The sequence below is a fragment of the Cavia porcellus genome, unplaced genomic scaffold (genome assembly GCF_034190915.1).
Source record: "Cavia porcellus strain 051 isolate PalLab524CR breed Dunkin Hartley unplaced genomic scaffold, mCavPor4.1 scaffold_31, whole genome shotgun sequence".
Taxonomy (NCBI): Eukaryota; Metazoa; Chordata; class Mammalia; order Rodentia; family Caviidae; genus Cavia; species Cavia porcellus.
In genome coordinates this window covers 25,449,226-25,468,384 of record NW_026947514.1, presented here as the reverse complement: position 1 = coordinate 25,468,384, position 19,159 = coordinate 25,449,226, and the positions used below count along the sequence as shown (strand labels likewise).

At 52.5% G+C, this 19,159-nt stretch overlaps 2 long non-coding RNA genes across 2 annotated transcripts; both read right to left on the bottom strand.

Annotated features, from left to right (window-relative positions):
- Window positions 1-56: 56 nt before the first annotated feature.
- Window positions 57-8,139, bottom strand: LOC111757560 (uncharacterized). Its single transcript, XR_002791884.2, has 2 exons — window positions 7,550-8,139; window positions 57-3,488 (listed from the first exon to the last, which is right to left on the bottom strand). It is a non-coding gene; the product is annotated as an uncharacterized LOC111757560 (long non-coding RNA).
- A 1,311-nt stretch (window positions 8,140-9,450) lies between these two features.
- Window positions 9,451-16,279, bottom strand: LOC134474260 (uncharacterized). Its single transcript, XR_010044996.1, has 2 exons — window positions 13,314-16,279; window positions 9,451-12,896 (listed from the first exon to the last, which is right to left on the bottom strand). It is a non-coding gene; the product is annotated as an uncharacterized LOC134474260 (long non-coding RNA).
- Window positions 16,280-19,159: the final 2,880 nt, after the last annotated feature.

Sequence of the window (19,159 nt, the reverse complement as noted above, 5' to 3'; positions counted from 1 at the left end):
CAGGGCGGTTATGACCACTGAGCCACTGTGCAGTCATCTAATCATACTCTGAACAGTTCTTTGAGTTGGGGGTGATTTATTGTCCTCTTCATGAAAAGAGAGACACTCAAGAGAAGGTCACTGAGGTCACATGGCCAGCAGAGAAACTTGAGGCTCAGATTATCCAGCTGCAAAGCACCCTCTGGATACAACTCCTGGCAAATAGGATGGGGGATGCCTGCTTCACAAGCACATCTGGGCCCCAGCTCCACTGCCACCTTCCCAAGGGCCAGCTCAGGTTGGCGCTGGGAGCATAGGGATGCCACACCCAGCTGGCTGGGATGCACAGCTCTGCTGTCCCTGAAGGAACCAACTGCTAATCACCGGCTGGTATCCAGGCAACCAGCCTTCCCGGCTTCAGATAAGGAGAAACAGCTGGGGCTGCTGAGGCTGGGAAGCCACAGAGAGAGGATGAAGGAGACAGCCAGTGGCAGTGTGCTATTTTGAGCCTGTTGTTCTCAACAGCCCTAGCCGGTCCTCCACCTTATCCTGACCACTGCCTGGAGAAGGGGTTTCAGGCTCTGCCCAGCTGTGAACCTCGCACTTAGGGGAAGCCAGGAGATAACCCCGAACCCCTTCCTATACAAGGGAGGCAGGAAAGGCTGTCACCGACTACAAGTTCTAGGCCCCTGGGGTCACTTGATAAACAGCAATGGTAGAAGCTGGCCTTGCTAAGGCTCCAGGCCTCTATGAACAGGTCAGGCTGGCCGCCAGGTCAGGCTCCCCTCTTCCCTACACCCTAGGCTGGCAGGGGTCACTGAGCAGGTGGTGGAGCTTCAGCCAACTGTCAAAGTGCACGCTCAGACTGGCTGGGTTCAGTTCTACCCCAGTGCTGCTCTTACAGGCTTGGCTGTGCTTCTGAGCCTGTTTCCTAATCTGTAAAATGGACACAATGTCCACTCTGCAAACTGGAGGTGGGAAAAAGGGAAAAAGAGTCCAGCATGGTGCCTGGCACTGCTGGTGCTGATGCGACTCCCTCTCTTCCTCATGTCTGGACCTGCCTAGCCCAGCCTGGGCATCTCTGCCACACAGGACCATGTCCTGTGTAGGGCTATTTCTGTCTTCTGTTCTAAAGGTCAGGTCCTTCCCCAGATATGCCAGCTACCACCTAAGTGCCATTGGTCCATGCCCAGGGGTGTGGTATCCCAGGTGGTTTCTCCATCCACATTTTTACCCAGGACATGCCCACCCAAGCACAGGGTCACCTCTGGACTCAAAACATAACTGTCTTTCAACTGGCACATTGACACAGGCCAGAGTAGCCTGCCGCCCCATCAGCACCTGGGTGCGCAAGGCTCACTAGGCTGATGGTCCCAGACCTTTCCTTGGTTCTAAGCCAAGTGATGCCAGGCTCTCAGGAGGGCACGCAGGCTTCTCCTGTAAGCAGGCTAAAGGAAAGGACAGGAAGGGACAGTGAGGCTGCTGGCAGGAAGTCATCACAGAGATCCAGAATTGTACTTGCCCCCTCCAGCTCTCTGGGTTCATCCCCTGCGCTGGTCTGGCAGCCCTTGGACAGATGGGGTGATGTTGCAAACTGGTGAGCTGATCACCTTACACCAAAGGGTACCTGGTCCCCCTTCGCCCCCACAGCTGGGGAGGGCGGGGTAAAAAGAAGCCAGTGAGTAACCTTCACCTGTAACCAGATCCCAGAATGCAGCCTTGGCATAGCAGTGACTAGGGCAGGCCTTGGAGGAGTGTGGTGTCCTCCAAATACCCCTAAAAAGAAAACAGAAGATTCATGTCCAAAAGCAGAGGACCGTCTCAGAAGTGATCAACCCTCATGACTGCCCTGGCCTCGAATTCAGAACTCAGAACAACCTTCCTGCCTCGCCCTCTGGAGAGCTGGGCGTATAGGTGTGCACCACTGCGTGGCCTGCCCTGGCTGGTTCTCTTCACCATGGCCTGGCAGCACCCCCAGTAGCTCCCTCAGAAAGGAGGAACTGGCTTGGCCCCATTTTTCAGAGGAAGCAACCGAGGCAGAGAGATGTGCAATCAACCTCCAGAGTAGACACTGGTCCTCTGTCCCCAGGGCAGCTGCTCCTGTTGTTCATTTGCACACAATTGCTCCTTTATGGGACCCATAGTGTGTGCAATCCAGGGGCAAGCTTTGGAGTGCTGATCTGTTCAGCCCAGCCTGCGCTTGGAAGCACAGCCTGGTTGAAATGGGTACCCAAGGCGAAGGGCTGTGGTCTGTGGTGGTGGACAGAGAAATAACCTAGGAAGAGCCAGACGGCCTCCACTGCCCCACATGACATGCAGACAGCGGGAGAAGGCAGCCGCTGGACAGCGTGGCGAGGGAAAGTTCTCCCTGGCACCCTCCAAGCCTCTTCCTGCTCTATGCAGAATCGCCAGAGAGGAACAGGACTATCAAAAACAAGATAAACACAAGTGCAGGGGACTTGGAGGAGCATTCCAGAGCTAAAAATACCAGAGCTTGCTAGCCGGGAGTCTGCAGCCTCCGGCCTTTCCGCATCCCTCCCCCTGGGCACCCCACAGCTCCCTGGCCTCCCGTAGCTCTCAGCTACAGCCCCCCCCATTTCTAAGTCTGGGATGCCAGTCTATTGGCGTCATGCCAGCAGCCTCTCCCAACCCAGCCCACAGCCAGGAAAGGTGGGCAACCACCCGGCTGGCCCTCTGCTCGATGGCACCTGCGAGAAAGTCTGAGCAGCTCCAGGAGGTCCACAGCTCAGCGGCACATCCTCTCCTCTGCCTTCTCCTCTGCTGTTTTTTCAAATGGTCCTATCAGCAAAAGCAAGAGCCTTGAGATCAAGGAGGATGTTGGTCTCCCTACAAATACCCTCGGCACTCACGCACACGCACACACCATTGGGAAGCAATTCTGCTCCCGTAGAATGGCAGGTGAGAACGTGGAGGGGAAAGTCCCAGGAGAACAGTCACTAGCAAGCACCCACTCTGTGCTAAGCTGTGCGAGGCTGGTCCTGTCCGTCTTTCACTTCATCTCACAAAAGGTTGTTTTATCCCCTTTTTCCAGATGTTGAAACTGAGGCTCAGAGATGCAAAGAAGCAGAGACACCAGAGGCAGTCCAGGCAGGAGCAGAGCCCCACAGTTTGGGGCTGAGAGAAGTAGCGGTGTGCCTCACGCTGGCAGCTATGACCAGGAGACTGTGACCTGGCCTCAGGGGACTGTCCCAGGCAGGGCTCTCTCCACCTCCAGCCAGCTGCTGCTGGGAGGGGGCATGGGGTACTAGTCATGCCCATGGCACACTGGGATGTCCCTTTTGGAGTCCAACCAGTGAGCAGAGGAGTTTCAAGGGACCATGACAGCTTCAGTAGCCCAAGAGACAGGAGGACATTGTTTCTAGAAAAGCTGGAGGTCTTGAAACCCTGGGGTGGTTATACCCAGAGCAAGCAGGTCAGAATTGAAACTTGGTGGCTTTCTCAGGCTGAGGGGTTTTTGTCCAAGGGAGGAGCAGATTTGTCCCCCCGAGCTGCAGAAAAACAAGAAGAAAGGGTGTTCAGAAGGACAGGGGCTTGTCTCTGGTCCTCTGGTTCCCTCGTTCAGGATGCCCTAGTACCACACTGACTCCAGCGTGAAGACCCAAGGTGATGCAGCTCATCTCCTGAGCAGCTCTATTATTAAGAGCAATCCTTCCCTTGTGGTGTGGAGCTGGGCCCTCCATCCCCTTGCCTTCCACTGTCTGGCTCTGCCCCCTGGACCACAGAGCTGCCCTTTTTTCTGCAGAAAAGCCTTTCAAAAGTAGGGCACTTTCTCAGGCGAGTGGGTCAGGGCAGGCTCTCAAGCACTAGAATTATGGACAGTCATGGAAAGAACAAGGCGATTCAAACTGGCTGGGTAATCACTGCCACCTAAACTCTGTTTCCCAGCAGTGGGAAATTTTTCTGACTGACCCTCATAGACTCTGGGGGAAGGTGGTCACAGGTCCAATAAACACAGGTCTTTCTTTGACCGGGTAGACACTGCATTGTTTTTGAGGTTTCCTGGATTCCTCAAGCCAAACACCTGGGAGACCCAAGACTTCCTGTTCTCACCATACCCCAGCCTATGACATTGTTGCAGGCAGCTGAGATAGTCAGAAATATTATAGGCAGTGAGGTAGGGCTAGGTCCTCAATGGAGCCAGGGCAGACACCTGGCAGCTACAGGAGAAGCTGATGTCTCCTGCTGCAGGCCAGGCCTCAAGACAAAAGACCACACAATTGCACCTGTATCCTGGGATTGCTACCCTAAATAGTTCCCATCCTCCTAGGAAAGAGTCACAGCTCTGTAAGAATGCCTGCTTTCCGTGTGACTCACTTCCCTTTGTTCCTAACATAATCAATTTACCTGAACTATTGATCTCATTGGCTAACCATAGTTAAGTCCCACCATAAACCCATGGTTTTACTCTATAAAAGTCCCCAGAAAAGAGAAGTCCTTGGCAACCCGCTCCAGACCCCTTCTGTCTCTCTCAGAAGCTTCCTTTCTCTCAATAAATATATTCTGCTCTTACCTCTGTTGTTTCTAAAATTCATTCTTTGATTTTAGAGAACACGAACTTGCAGACATAGTAAGTTGGGAGTTTCATTCTCCTATATACATGGCCTCAATCCCACCCTAATAGGTCTCATTTCTGTTCACTTTTCTCCATCCACCCTAACCTGTCTAAATCCCCCTACCTGTCATCTCCTAATGTATGCTGCTGCCCTCCTAACCCCCAATTCTTCCCCACCTAGAAGCCAGAGTCACATTATATCACTCACCTCTGCAAAACTCCCAACATTTGTCCAATGCACTTTAAATAAAAATGAAACTCCACATTATGAACTCTAAGGTCCTTTAACACCTGGTCCTGCCCACCTTCCTGACCACTGGCCTTCCAAGATCATGCCTGGCTCTTTCCTGCCTCAGGGCCTTTGCACTTGCTGTACCATTTCTATTGAGCATCATTCCATTAGCTCTGCAGTCATCTAGCATTTTTTTTTCTTTTTGAGACAGGGTCTTGCTATGCAGTTCAGGCTGGCCTTGGGCTCACTTTGTAGGTCAGGCTGGTCTCAAACTTGCAATGATCCTCTTATCTCAGCCTACTGAGTACTGGGATTGCAACAGTACACCACCATGCCGGGTTCTAGCTCATTTTTAACTTTTAGGTCTCAGCTAGAGTGTCAACTTCCCTAACTACTGTATTTCAATTTCCTTATATCTCTGTCATAGGACTTTTTATTTCATCAGTATGCTTTCCAATGTATTTATGCTCTCACTCATTCATGTTACTGTCAGTCCACCTCATTAACATGTGAGCCACATGTGATCAGGGACTCTGTTGTCTTCCTTACTGCTGGGGGTGCTGTCTCTCACACACGGCCTGACACCTGTAGGTATGCAGGAAGGGTTGACTGGGTGACAGACACCCTCACCCTTGTCCAGGCTCCAAGGGTATTTAGAATCCAGCCCTTCTTGTAAACAGAAATAAAAATGCCTGGCTGGAGATTTAGCTCAGTGGCTTAAGCACCTGCCTGGCAAGCTTGAAGTCGTGAGTTTGATCCCCTAGTACCCTACATAAATAAATAAATATGTCTGAACCTCATCAGAATAGAAATCCATTAAAAAAGAAAAATTGTTCAGTTCTCCTGATTAATCCACTCACTCATGTTTTATTAATTTCTTCAGCAAAAACTTCCTGATAATCAAAAACTTCAGTGGCAAGCATTGTTCACAAAGTTCCTGTTTTGTAATCTTATACTCAAGTAATCAACATTTACAATTACAAGCCAGGTATGCTGCTATGTACCTATAATCCCAGCACTCTGGGAGGCTGAGGCAGGAGGATTGCAAATTTGAGCCTGGCCTGGACAATTCAGCATCTTAGGGCCACTCTATCTCAAAATTTAAAAAACAAAACAACAACAAATAATCCAGGGCTAGGGATATAACTCAGTGGCTTTCTGCCTAGCATAAAAGACATCCTGGGTTCAATCTTCAGTACTAAAAACAAAAGTCTTGAGAAGCATAACTACCAAATGAAATGTGTATACCTGAAGGGGCATTAACAATCAAAAGAAATCCTTGAGAGGGAAGGCAGGAAGAAGAAGTAAAAAGCATTAAGATGTATTATATACAGGTGCCAATTCCCCAGGACAAACGTGGTCATTAGGTAAGACAGACATGTACTAAAAATTTTGAAAGGAATGGCTGGGGATGTAGCTCAGTGCGAAGGCCCTGGGCTCAATTCCCCAGGACGGCCAAAAAAAAACCAAGAATAAACAAACCCAGAAAATATTACAGATGGCATCTGGATGCCACAAAAGTACAAACAAGCTTTGGAGGTAGAGTTGGAGTGTAAGGGCACTAGAGAAGGGAACCTGGGGGGCCTGGACTCACACAGACCCCACCCACCTATCCCACCTAGCATGGCCTGGGGCAGGTGTGGGGGACAGAAGCAGGTGGGAGGAACCTTATAAAGCCACCTTCACCAGCCAGTATCTTAGTCAGAATGACACGGAGCCACGTCAGCTTACAGCTAAGTTCTCTGTGAGCTCCGGGGCTGCCACACACAGGGAGGTGCTCCACTAACGGGCTCACTGTGTTAAGTAAGCACCTGCCGTGAACGTAGCACGGGCCCTGCAAACCCACACACTCACAGGCAGGCAGGCAGGCCCACTTTGAGGCCCAGGAGGAAAAAGGGCTGCACCCTGACCTGGCTCAGCAAAGGAGCTCGGCATGGAGATAGAACAAAACAGAGCTGCAATCAGTTGGTGAAAAACCAACTTGAATGCTAAGATGCCTGCTGAAAGCAAAAATCACAAGGTAGGTGACAAAATGCAGTGCCAGTGTGGGCACATAGAGGCTGGCAGTCTTTGTCTCAGCGGCAATGGCCTGGAGGGTAGAATCTGTATGCGCTGCACCGTATCTGGGTCAAGCACATCTCTATCCTCTGCTGGTTTTCCATCCTCCTTAGCTCTCCTGATTTCCCTGGTTCAGTCAACAACCTTGATACCCCACCAAGATCCAAGTCTCTGTCAGAGGTGGGGGAGAACTGGGAGAAGAACTACACAAGAACGGAAGGTAGGAGCTGTCACCCCCTCTTCCAATGCAGCACCAAGACCCACCAAATCGGGTGGCTTGTACCTTCTAGCAGTTTTGCCCTGCCCCACCCTCTCATTTTCCGTGGCATCCCGTCCCTCCCTCTGAACATACAAGGTGCTGATCCAGAGGCCCTGTTAGTACTCCCTGAGCCTTCTCCCAGGAGGACACAGTGGCACTGCCTGGTGACACCCTGGGCCAAGACAACCCGTGGGATTCTTCTTCCCTTCAGAGCTAGGTAACCATGTGGTGGCGGCCGAGGACCTGAGACAGAGCCAGCCAGGGCCAGAACCCGGGCAGCCGCTGGGGTCGCCATGGAAACGCTCACAGCCCTCACCGGGCCTGGCCTTTTCACTCTGCCTTTTTGGCAGGCTTCCTCAGCCACCCCGAAACCCATTCAGCGGGCACGCCAGGCCCTCGCCCTGCCCCCTCCCTGCCCTCGGGCTCCCTCGGGCCACCTCTTCCTCACCTCTGCCTCCCCCTCTGCTGCAGCCTTTGCCGAAGCGCAGGGAGGGGAGTGTTGAGCCGAGGAAAGACTAGATTTTCCATTCTAAGCCGATTTCCCCTCGGCGGGCAACAAGCCCTTTCAAGCATTTTCCCCTATTATAAATGCAGGAACTTGCATTAGGATGAATGAGCAGAAACTCCTGTCTTTGTCAGTGCCTTGGCAGAGCGCCAGGCATAGAATGACCTAAAACACTCAGAATTAAATAGAGCTGGAGAAGGGGTGGAGATCCCCCGTCGGGTGAGAAACAGGAAGGGGGGTGGGGTGGCCCTTGGCCTCTAATTATAATAATAGAGATTCGCAGTGTGCCCAGGCCCAGTGCTAAGCCCTTTGCACAGATGCTCATTAAATCCTCGCAAAACTCCTGCAGCCTACTTAACCTGCCCCCCTACACACACACACCTTTTAACCTATCATAACACAGAGAATCAAGAGATGTCAAGGAACCGGCCCCAGATCAGCCAGCAACTAGGTGACGGAGTGGAATTTGAATCTTTCAAAGTCTGGATCCTCAACTACAACTTCAAGGTCACTTCCTGAGGGCTGATTCACAGCTCCCCAGCCAGTCCCCATCACTCGGCCCCCCACCTCCTTCTCTTCCCCTCCCCCTCGAGCTGCTTCCTTTCAATGGCCCCCTCATTCCGATGTCAGTGTAACTTTGTAAATTGGATTTGCGGCCACAAAGTGGATAGAGACGGGAGAGCCCCAGACACAGGAAGAGAGGCCTCCTCCACACCCAGCCTAAAGCGCAGGGGCCTTGCCTGACAAAGCTTCAGGTCACGTGACTGTCTGCAGCCCACACACCCAGGCCCGGGACAGTGCTCACAATGTTTATCAAGTGCTGAACTGCCCAAGCACATCCTCATCCTGATCACTGTCCACCTCTCCTACCCTTTCTGTCCCCCAGCAGCCTGACCGCTAAGGTCTCAGAGGCCTCTGGTCTTCGGCTTTCAGTGGGATCCAGTAAGGAGAGGGTGAGGCAATCAGAGACACAGGAGGTGAATGCAGTCTGGAAACTGGCTCCCCCTCACCTCCCAGCTGGGGCACGGGTGGGCAGCGGCTGCTTCCTTCCTTTGCCAAAGGCTCCTGCCCCTGGCCTGCTGGGCCATGCAGGTCCAGAGTTGCCAGCCTGCAACTCAAGGCGTCCCTTAAGTTCTCCATTCCTGCTGGTTCTCTTAACTGTCTTCAGCTTTAGATACGACACTTTTGCTGGTCGCCGGGCGTGATGGCTCATGCCTGTAATCCCAGCCTTCTGGAGGCTGAGGCAGGAGGATCATTGTGAGTTCGAGACCAGCCTGGGCTACAAAGTGAGCTCAAGGTCAGCCTGAACTGCACAGCGAGACCCTGTCTAAAAAAGACAAAAAAAAAAAAAAAAAAAGAAATGACACTTTCATTGAAGCCCCCCCATATCACCCTGTTAGAATGTGCAATCTTTATTTCCATCTAAGACACAGACACAAGCTTCTTTTGTCCTTTTTTTTTTTTTTTTTGTAGGGTGCAGGGATATGGCAGTGAAGAAAGCAAGTAAAATCTCTTGCCTTCTGGGAGCTAGAATAAGGCAGACAGTAAACAAACAAAAATATACTATGTCAGGAAGTGATAAGTGCTTCGTTTGAATGAACCAGAAAAACAGATCAATGAATGCAATCGTTTAGAGGTCATGATTAGACTTCAGAGATCAACACCCCTCACTTTACAAATGAAGGCAAGGAGGCCCAGAGAGGATACTTTAAGGTCATATGGTGAATTATTGGTAAAAGCTGGGCTGGATTCCAGTTCTCCTTGGCTGTGCCATGGCCATGGCCAGAGGGATGAACTTATAACTCAGCCTGGGAGGGAGGGGCAGGCAAAAGCCTTTGAAGTCCTTTTGTGTTCTCTTTTTTTTTTTTTTTTTTTGTCTTTTTCATTTTTATCGGTACCGGGGATCGAACTCATAACTGCTTGCTTGCAAGGCAGGCACTTATGCCGCTGAGCTAAATCCCCAGCCCCTGTGTTCTCCTTTTCTGCTTTGCATACAGTCTTCAGAAGCAACAGAGGAGCAGCAGTGGGGTTTACCAGAAGGCTCAGGCAGCTGGGCGGAAAATAAGGAGCCACCCCTGAGAATTATCTACCTCCTAAGGCCCCTTGGCTGCTCACTGGCATAGAGAGCTTTAGAGCTGCCCAGGAGACCTGAAGGGGACATGGGTGGCAGGCCTGGACCCAGAGCCCTGAGGCTGCAGAGGGTAGGAGAGAGGGAGGGAAGGCTGGCACTGCTGCCCTGGGTCTGCCAAGGGTATTGTTCTTTTGTTGCTGACGAAGGCCCAGCCCACATGCAAGGCTTGGCTGGGAACCTGCCACTGCCCTGGGTGACCAGGTCATGTGTTTCCCAAGCCCTATCATCTCTTCTGTCCCTCCCAGCTCTCTGTCTTGGCTGGCCCCCTCCACGCCCTGTCAGGTAGAAGGAAACTGAAAAATCATACAGAGTTTGCAATATGCCAAACACAGTTCCTGCCTCATCACAGAGCATGAAAATCTTTGCAACTGTTCCATGAGGTGAGCTGCTTGCCCCACTGCACAGACACACAAACAAGCTCCCAGGAGCCGTGTGGCTTACCCAGACCTAGAGCAGGAATGATTCAAACCCAAGCTTGGCTAACGGGAAAGCCTGGTTCTTTCCTCACATTGCCTGAAGACTACTGCCAGGGGGCTTCCTGGAAACTGCCAGACCACCCTCTTGATTGATTGGCCCAGATGTGGGCCACACCCACCCCTCGCCCTTTCCCAAGGCTCCTCCTGCTGGTTGCTTAGTGACTCGTGCTGCCCTGTGGCCCACAGCATCTCGGGGCCCATGCCCAGTGGCTCAGCCATGTGGCTCTGCACCAGGCTCTTGGCCCAGTGGCCAGGCAGAGGTTGCTATGGCAATGCCCTACCCTTGGACTGCCTCATGAGGCCCACAAGCCACTGGAATGTCTCAGAAGTACCAGTCTGCAGGCCAGCATCCAAACCGCCTCTCCCAGACAGCCACTCTCACTGCGAGCAATAGGAAAACCCTTTCGGATCATGTCCTGATTTTCAGTTTGGAAAACAGATGGTCACCACTGCAAGGCTCACCATACTGCCTCTTTATCCCTTGTCCTTTCTCTCTCTCTCTCTCTCTCTCTCTCTCTCTCTCTCTCTCTCTCTCTGTCTCCCTCTCTCTCTCTCTCTCTCTCTCTCCCATATCATGCTGTGGTTACAAAGCACAGACAACTTAAGCTCAAATTTCACTTGTCCTCAGCCTTCTGAACTTAGACTCAGCACTTGGGCCCCAGCTTCCTCATCCTTAATAAGAATGATAATAATCTTACCTGCATCCTTGGCTTTTTGTGCTGATGAATGATTTTTCATGAATCAGAATCAAAGCCACCTTCTCAGTGAGCTGTCCCCCGTCTTTCTACTTACACTGAGAGCCATCCCTGCTCCAGGAGCCTCCAACTCCTTCCCCTCCTTATTTTTCTCTGTAGCACCTATCACTAGCTGACACACCAAATATTTCTCTTATTTTAGTTATTTATTTAGAAGCTTTTGTTTTTAGTCTTTTTTTTGTATCAGGATTTGAACTCAGGGCCTCCCACTTGCTAGGCAGGCACTGTTACAGCTGTGCTACATCCTCAGCCCTTATTTTGACTACTGACTGTCTTCCCTCCACTAAACTGTAAATTCTACTGACATGGGAATCTGTTTCCATGGCTGCATTCCTGATGTTTCCAGCAGGGCTGGCTGTACCCAAGGGCTTAGGAAATATTTGTTGACTGAAAGTGAATGGGGCCGGCCATTGTCAAAGGCTTGTGATTCCATCTTCCCAGGAGGCTTCGGCCTGGCCCCAGGACAGTGCTAGAGACTGACACCTTGTCTTGCTCCTTTTGCTTTCCTCTGCCCATACCCACATTGTGGGCTTCCAGTGCTGCCACTGGGAAGCCCTGCAGGAGCCGCAGAGGGCCAGGCGGTTTGGGGGGGAGGGTGCTCTGGCTTCTGACCCACCCCATGGGACCACTGCTGGCTGCCAGGCACTCCTCCCCAGTTCTCATTCACACTCTCTCACAGGGAAGCTGAGTCAGAAGAGAAGTCTGGGAACAGTGGCCTCAGGCCACCCTTTCACTGTCCAGTCAGCCTGTTCTACCCAGGGCTGTGGCAGGAAGGGGCCCCTGGCAAAGGGCAGGCCAAGGCTGGCAGCAGCTCACAGTTGTGACTGTAGGTAAGGAGGGTTCCTTGCAGGCAGCAGCAGGCTGCGCGCCCCAGGACTGCCTCCTCCTTGGGGCCTCTTCCTGTCTGTTTTCTCCACTGGAACAGGACCAGCCAGGCCAGGGGCTGCAGCCCATGTGCCCACCTTGCTGTCCACGTGAGCAAATCTCAGCAGAGATGGCAATGAAGATAACCCTTTTATTTCTCCAGCCAAGGACATTCCACAACACCCTCACGATTATTATCTTACAGGCGGGAGAGAGAAAGGACAGGAATTAAGAAACAAAAACAAAGAAAAAAAAAAAAAAAAAAGGTTCCGGGCTCTGAGTCCAGTAAAGCCCGAAAACTGACACAATTACTTTGCTGCTTTGCCAGATTCCGTCAGTGTTCCCAGAGACCGACCTTGGAGAAGCAGAGCCCAAGAAAGAAACTGAGGCACAGGACCTGAAGCGGAAACACAGTGGACATCTCCATCATGGTACCTCCAGCGATCCAAGATGCTTGCTCCTGAGGAAAGATACCCTCTCCCCCGGACTCCCTGGCAGGGCCAAGCATGTCTTAGGGGGAGGCCTGGAGAGGAAGCCTCTGACAGAAGCATTCTTTCTCCAGATAGTAAACACCTTGCTGTATGTGTGGGTTAGCCAAGTGTGTTTTTAGCTGCAGCCCACAGGACCTGCACGCAAGTACCCTCTACACACACAGCCTGGCCCTCTCCTTACACGTGTGGCCCCGAGGCTGTGTTCTCTCACCTCATTCATGCACATGTATTAATGTGGCTTGGCACCCATTACGTCCCAGATGCAATTGTAGGCTCTGGCTACACTGCAGGCCAAACAAAATAACAAAAGGCTTTGCTGTCAAGAGCTTTTATTGAGGGACAGGAGTGGAAAGACAAGAAAGAAGCAAACAAAAAAATTCCGAGAGGGGGCAACTGCTATGGAAGTAAACAGAACATGGCCTGGAGGTGGCACCTTCCCTCTGGGAAGGTCTCTCTGAGGAGGTGACGCTGATGCTGGGGTTTGAGCCAGGCACACAAACACGGTGGGCACCTGCGACAGCACGTATTTTGGTGGGAACAAGCTAGCAGCAGGGCTTGTTGCTGGGACAGTCCCTGTTGGTAAATGTTGTTCCAGTGTCACATTTACAGCCTTTTCTTTCCAAGTCAGCAGTGGCCAAGGGTAGGTGACCACTTTGGGGGGCTGAATTTGTCCTAAGGACAACTTGAAGCCATAGGAGGAGAAGGCATGGCTGTGATTGATGCTTGCTGCTCCATGGGGAATAAACTAGTGGGCAGGAGGCAGATGCACAGGCCAGGCAGGCTCTCAGGTGCCCGCCTAACCAGATGCCAGGGTGGCAGCCTCCAGTTAGGGCCACAAGGATACCCAGCCCCACTCAGACTCAGTGTCTGCGTGAGGAGCAGGCCTTCAGCACCCAGGCCCCCTCCTCACAGTCTCACTGCCCTTCCGCTGGAACCTGCCACCCCAGGAGGGCCACCTGCCGCTCACCCCCCCACACACACCCGACCTACCTAGGCCCCTCCTAGGCCTGGCCAGCTGCAGCCCAGCCCGGAGCCATCCAGCACCCACCCCGCCTCCCTGCAGGAAGCCGGCTGGCCGTGCCTGCCGCGTGACCTTGGGCTGCAAAGTCCGACGTTTGCAAAGTCAAAGCAAGTCACTTCCTCCCGCGGGCCTCCCCGGGGCGGGGGCGGGGGCGGGGCGGCCGCTGGCCGGGAGTTGGCGCTGTCGCGCAGGCGCTCTGCATGCAAAGGGTCGCGCTGGTGCCCGGCGCCGCCCAAGGCTCATTTGTCACCCGCTGCTGACTCAGCACTTCTGGGGAAGGTTTTTCCCTCAGCTTTAGAGGCGGAGGCCCGGAAATGAGGCAGCCGCTCTTCCTTCCCTTTCGTGCAAGGGGTGCGTGTGTGTATGTATGGTGGGGAGTGTCTGTGTGTCTCTGGGGCTGCCTATATGTGGGATAAGTGTCAATCACGGGCGAGTGTTTTCCTATGTGTCCTTTGTGTACAGCTGAGGCTGTATGTCTTTTATTGTGTATTCACCTATGTGCCTGTCCCTTGGGTCTTTGTGTTTGTGGATGCCTGCTGGCCTATGCTTGTGTGGTCTGTGTGTGGCACTGTGTGTGTGTGTGTGTGTGTGTGTGCGCTGCTCCTCCCACACTCCAGACTTCCTCCTCTCTCTCACTCCCAACATGCTCTGCACTGTGACCTGAGATTCCCTGAGGCCACTAGGTACAGCCCTCCCCTGGCCTCCCAGCTCCCACTGTGGGCTCTGCTGCCAGACCTCTGGAACACATGGCCTCTGGCTAAAGGCACAGGTTCTCCATTTCGGCTCTGGCTCTGCACTTGCAGACAGTGCCCTTGAATGAGGTGCTTACCTTCCCTGAGCCTCAGTTTCCTCTCTCAGAAAAGAGGTGATTGGATCTCTAGAAGAGGTTTTCTCAGGAGGGGTCTGGCAGAGCGCACAGGGCCTGTTACTTCCTCTCAAAGCACTGGTCCAGCACCAGGCACACAGCCAGGCCTAATGAACAGTACTTGCTGGAGAACAAAGGCACCGAGCAGCCGAGATGCCTTGGCTGCTGGGGCCCAGAGTGGGTGGGAGATGGTGGCCTGGGTTGGGAGCTGGGCTGGAGCTGTTTGCGTTGACAGTTCCTGCAAGCAGCCAAGAGTGTTGACCTGATTTAGTGCTGCCTTAGGCAGCCAGGGAAGTGAGGAAGTCGCAGGCAGGGAGCTGGGAACTAGCCCTCTCCTACCCCCAGACCCAGTGCTACCTGTACCCTCAGCGCCCTTAGCCCCGGGGAGCAGCACAGCCCACCCCCTCCCATCCACCTCCAAGCTGTGGGCTGTGTCCCTGAAGGGCCGTCAGGTTGATTGGCTCATTCTTCTCCTCCTTGTTTTTCTTTTCCAGTATTGGGAAGCATCCAGAGCTACATCCCAAGCCCTTTTCTTCCAATTCTTTTTTTTTTTTTAATTAGTACCAGGGATCGAATTCATGACTGCGCACTTGCAAGAAGGCGCTTATGACGCTGAGCTAAATCCCCAGCCCCTCCAAGTCCATTTTATATATTAATTTGAGACAAGGTCTTGCTGTGAACCTCCTGCCTCCAGAGTGGTTGGCCCTTTTTTTTTTTTTTTTTTTTTTTTTGGTCTTTTTCTTTTTTATCGGTACCTGGGATCGAACTCGCGACTGCCTGCTTGCAAGGCAGGCTCTTATGCCGCTGAGCTAAGTCCCCAGCCCCCCTAGTTGGCTCTTTTTAACAAACCTGTGACTGAAATTCTTAGCCTTTCCCTTTGGCAGTTTGGGAAACAGGCTTTAGTAAGTACATCCCAAGTTCACATGGGGTGATAACGTGGCCGCGGGAACCTGGACAGTTCGGTCCTCAGTGAGGGGAATGATCTGCATGTCCACACCACTCACTGTCTTCCTAGGTGCGCACAGAGACACATCTCAATCTGATGCACCCTCCTGGTACCCCCACGCAGGCTAATACCCTTCCTGAGGGCAGCAAGCTCTTTCCTGGATCAGGCAGGCCCTGCTCTCCCTGGTATAGGTGATATCTTAAGCAGGATTAGTGTGTCTGCTTCAGGGTCTGCAGAGTGGATTCTCACACCCATCCTTGTGCAGGAAGGATATTAACCAGCTTGGGCTAGGGACACATGCAGCTCTCACTGGCAGGTTGCCCTGGAGCTCCAGTCCCACACTTCAGAGTTACTCCCTGAGCTTAGTAACACGGTGCCACTCTCATCAGGGTCACTGATGGGGACTTCTAGAACCCATGAGGGCATAACCCGGGATCCAGCAAGGAGAAACATGGACAGAGTGCAGGTTTGAAGCCCACGAAACCACAGTTCATACTTTTGATGCTACAAGCTCTGTGGCCTCGGGCAAGTCACTAACCCTCTCTGGGCCTGGATTTCCACATCTGCAAAATGAGGGTAGTTGTCCTGGGGCTCCTTTCAATTCACACACTCTCCCCTATGCTAGTAGGCCTAGATCATGGCTAGCTGTGGCCTGTGGCCACAGATGTGACCATAGACCTAAACCCTAGGACTGACTTGCCACCATCACTACATGGCTGGAAGGAACCAGCATGAGACCTGGTCTTTCGGAGATGGATTTTAGAAGGATCCTAAGTGAACGGTAGAACCAAAGAGCTTCATCTCCACCTTTGTCCCTTTCTGCTCCCAGGAATCCCATGTGCAGCCCAGCAAGACACAGTTTCCACAGTGCAGTGCTGGCCTGGATTCATGGTTGAGGCCTGAGGTCATTTTCAGTTTCAGGGCCTGTGACTGGTAGAGAGAAAGGGGTGTGGCACCTCTGGCCTCCCTGACTCAGGGTTGTCCCAGCATGGGTGGGGCTGCTGCAGGGCAGACATGCCCATTTCTGTCCAGACTCACTTAGGGCAGCAGTGGGTGGCTACAGCCTTACCTTTACATGGGACAAAGGGACCAGCCACTCAGTGACTCACCCGCATACCCAGATGGGTGAATCCCTGGCCCACCCGCCCTCTCCTGCTACCCACAAAGCCCCTTGGCATAGCACTCTGATCACATGGACACTAAGGCATGAAAAGACTTTCACAGACGTTGAGAGTGGGGATGGGTGGTCACTTCACTCACCGACTCCGCAGCCTCCTACGTCTGGCCTTCCAGTTTTTGGTTCCATTTACCCTTCATTGTTCTGGTTTAGTTCTGCCATCTTGGGACAGAACCAGGGCCTTGTGATGCTAGGCAAGTGCTCTACCACTGAGTTGCATCCCTTGCTCCCGTCTTATTAAGTTTCTTGTGTTTTCTTCTTGTAGCCCAAGTACCCATGAGACATGAACGGATTTGAGTATGGTGGCTTCTAGGGGCCATCACCTAAGCTTAGCCTGCCAAAAACAGACTCCAGAAACTCCCAGGAGGTCCTAAAGGGTCCAAGAAAAATAGATGAGGTCTGCTGGGAACAAGTGAGGTGGCTTGAAGCAGGCAGTGGTGACTTTGAGGACACAGCTGTGTTGTCATGAGTCCTAGGGAGGAGAGCACAGAGGGAGGGGCCCACCAGGAATATTGTGGCCCCCAGATCCAGCTGTGTGCAGTCCAGGTCTCTGGAGCAGTGTTGTATTCAACTGTGGATTAAGATCCATGTGTGGGTCAGGAAATCACCTTAGGGGATTGCACCCCAATTTTAAATAGGGGCCGAGGGACTGATACAGGTGCATGCCCTTGGTTCTCTCCCCTGCACGAAGAAAGTGAACTGGAACAGAGTGAAAAAGTATAAGTGTTAGTTACATGGGGTAAAAAGGAACTATGGTTTTGCAGTTTGCTTTCATATGCGAAAACACAGGTGCTGGGCTGAGCAATGGGCTGAGATGTGAAACGCTTTTTGTGGTGTGAGTCATGCTTTTAAAAGCTCGAAAGCCACTGACTGGAAAAATAGAGGACTGAAGACCAAACTGTGCCCTTGGTGTGTATGGGGGTGAGGAGGGGTGCTCTTTGTTTTAACACTGGATTCCAGGGCCCCCAGGAATGTCAGGTTTGTAGGGGAGCGGCTGACCTGTGACATCCACTTTTCCCACTCTTTCACACCTTAAAGTACACTGTCCCCTTTTGCCTCTTTCATTAGCAGTGAGGGATGTTAGCTTTCCCCAGATTCTCCATCTCTGGAACGTTTTCCAGAACCTGCATGGAGTGAATTGCTTAAAATTGTCAGGCTGAAACTTCCGGGTGGCAAATGCCACTCTGTCACCATCCCTGGCCATTGTGAGACCCGTGGAGAGATGGAGGACATGAACAGATGCCAGAAAAGCCAGCTAGGCTTTCCCCTCCCAGGTCCTGTTACATGGAGGAACCTTGAATTAGTGGGACCAGACAGAAAAAACTAGAAAGCTCGACTTCTGCCACCAAGGCCGGAAGCCCCGCTGTGCCAGCCCGTGGTTAGCCCCTGTAGTTGATTTGCAAATCTGTTCAACCCACCTCCGGTGAAAACTCCCAGCCTCACCCCAGGGGGCAATGACTAATTGCAAAACACATTTTCGTTCTTTTCTGCCAGGCTCGATTCCCCGCCCACGACGCTGCCGCCTATCCCAGCAGCCACCCGCAGCGCTCAGGAGCCTGCTAGACGGGGTTGAATGAACTCTTGGCCCAGCCCTCCTCCTCCTCCGCAGACCTCACTCCGGGGTTCTTTCCTCCCCGTCTCAGACTTACTTTCACTTTCTAGTCACTCTCGATGCTCTACCGACTCTCGCCCAGACCCTGGAGCTCAGAGCTGTGGCTTCTGCTCAAGGTAGGGCCGTTGGCGAAGCCCTGGGCTGCACCTCATCATCAGGTCTAGATTCAATGATAGTCACCAAACGGCACTAAGCACCTTCTGTTCTAGGCTCTAGCTACGCCATAGTAGCAAGATAGGCTGGCTTCCTGCACATGCAGGAAGCTAGTAGCAGAGCTAAAATCCTGGGCCACAGAGATTCCACGAGCAATTCAACAGGGTGACGTCATCTTTGTAGTTTAAAGCCCAGTGCTAGAGAAGCACATGCCAGGGCTGCCTGGTGCATGGTGCCTGGCCACCTTGACCAGCCTTGGGGCACCAGGTAGAGTTCCCCAGAGGGAGAGAAGGCTGGAGGGAGGCCTGAAAGATGACTTGGAAACAGCCCTTAGCTGAACAAAGAAAGTGCTATCTAGACCAAGGGAACAGCCTGTGAGTGGTGCCATTTTGGTGAGGCCCACAGTGGGAGTGGGTGGCACAAGGGGTCCCTAAAGGTAAGGTAGGAAGAAACCAAGCCAAAAAGAGCTGGAGCTTTCCACTACAGGCCGGCTCAGTGCTGTCAAAATGGGCAAGTTCATAAGGTCAGGGAAAGTGGTGCTGGTCCTGACTGGATGCTAATCCAGATGCATGTTGCAAACTCTGAAAATCGTGAAGAGCAGCGATGAGGGCACCTCAGACCACACCTGCAGCTTGCAAAGTGACATCACCATGATCAAGAAGAAAATAGTTTATAACTACAGTCACCTCATACCCACAAGGTGCTCACTCTGTGGACATCTCCTTGAACAGAACTGTGGTCTTAAAAAACCCTCTTTCAAGTGTAAGCCACCTGGGAGGCTAAGGTCCTGCCTCTGGTGGTCTGGGCCCGACAGTGGCCCAGAGCAGAGTTCTAGCCCTGTGGCCATCCTCATCCAGGGCAGGGGGACCCAAGGCCAAGTGCAGTGAGCCATGAAGATGACAGAACATAAGCCAGGGGGGCTGGGGATTTAGCTCAGTGGCATAAGTACCTGCCTTGATAGCAGGCGGTCGTGAGTTCGATCCCCGGTACCGATAAAAATGAAAAAGACAAAAAAAAGAACATAAGCCAGGGAGACTTAGACCAGAAGGCAAAGGTATGGAT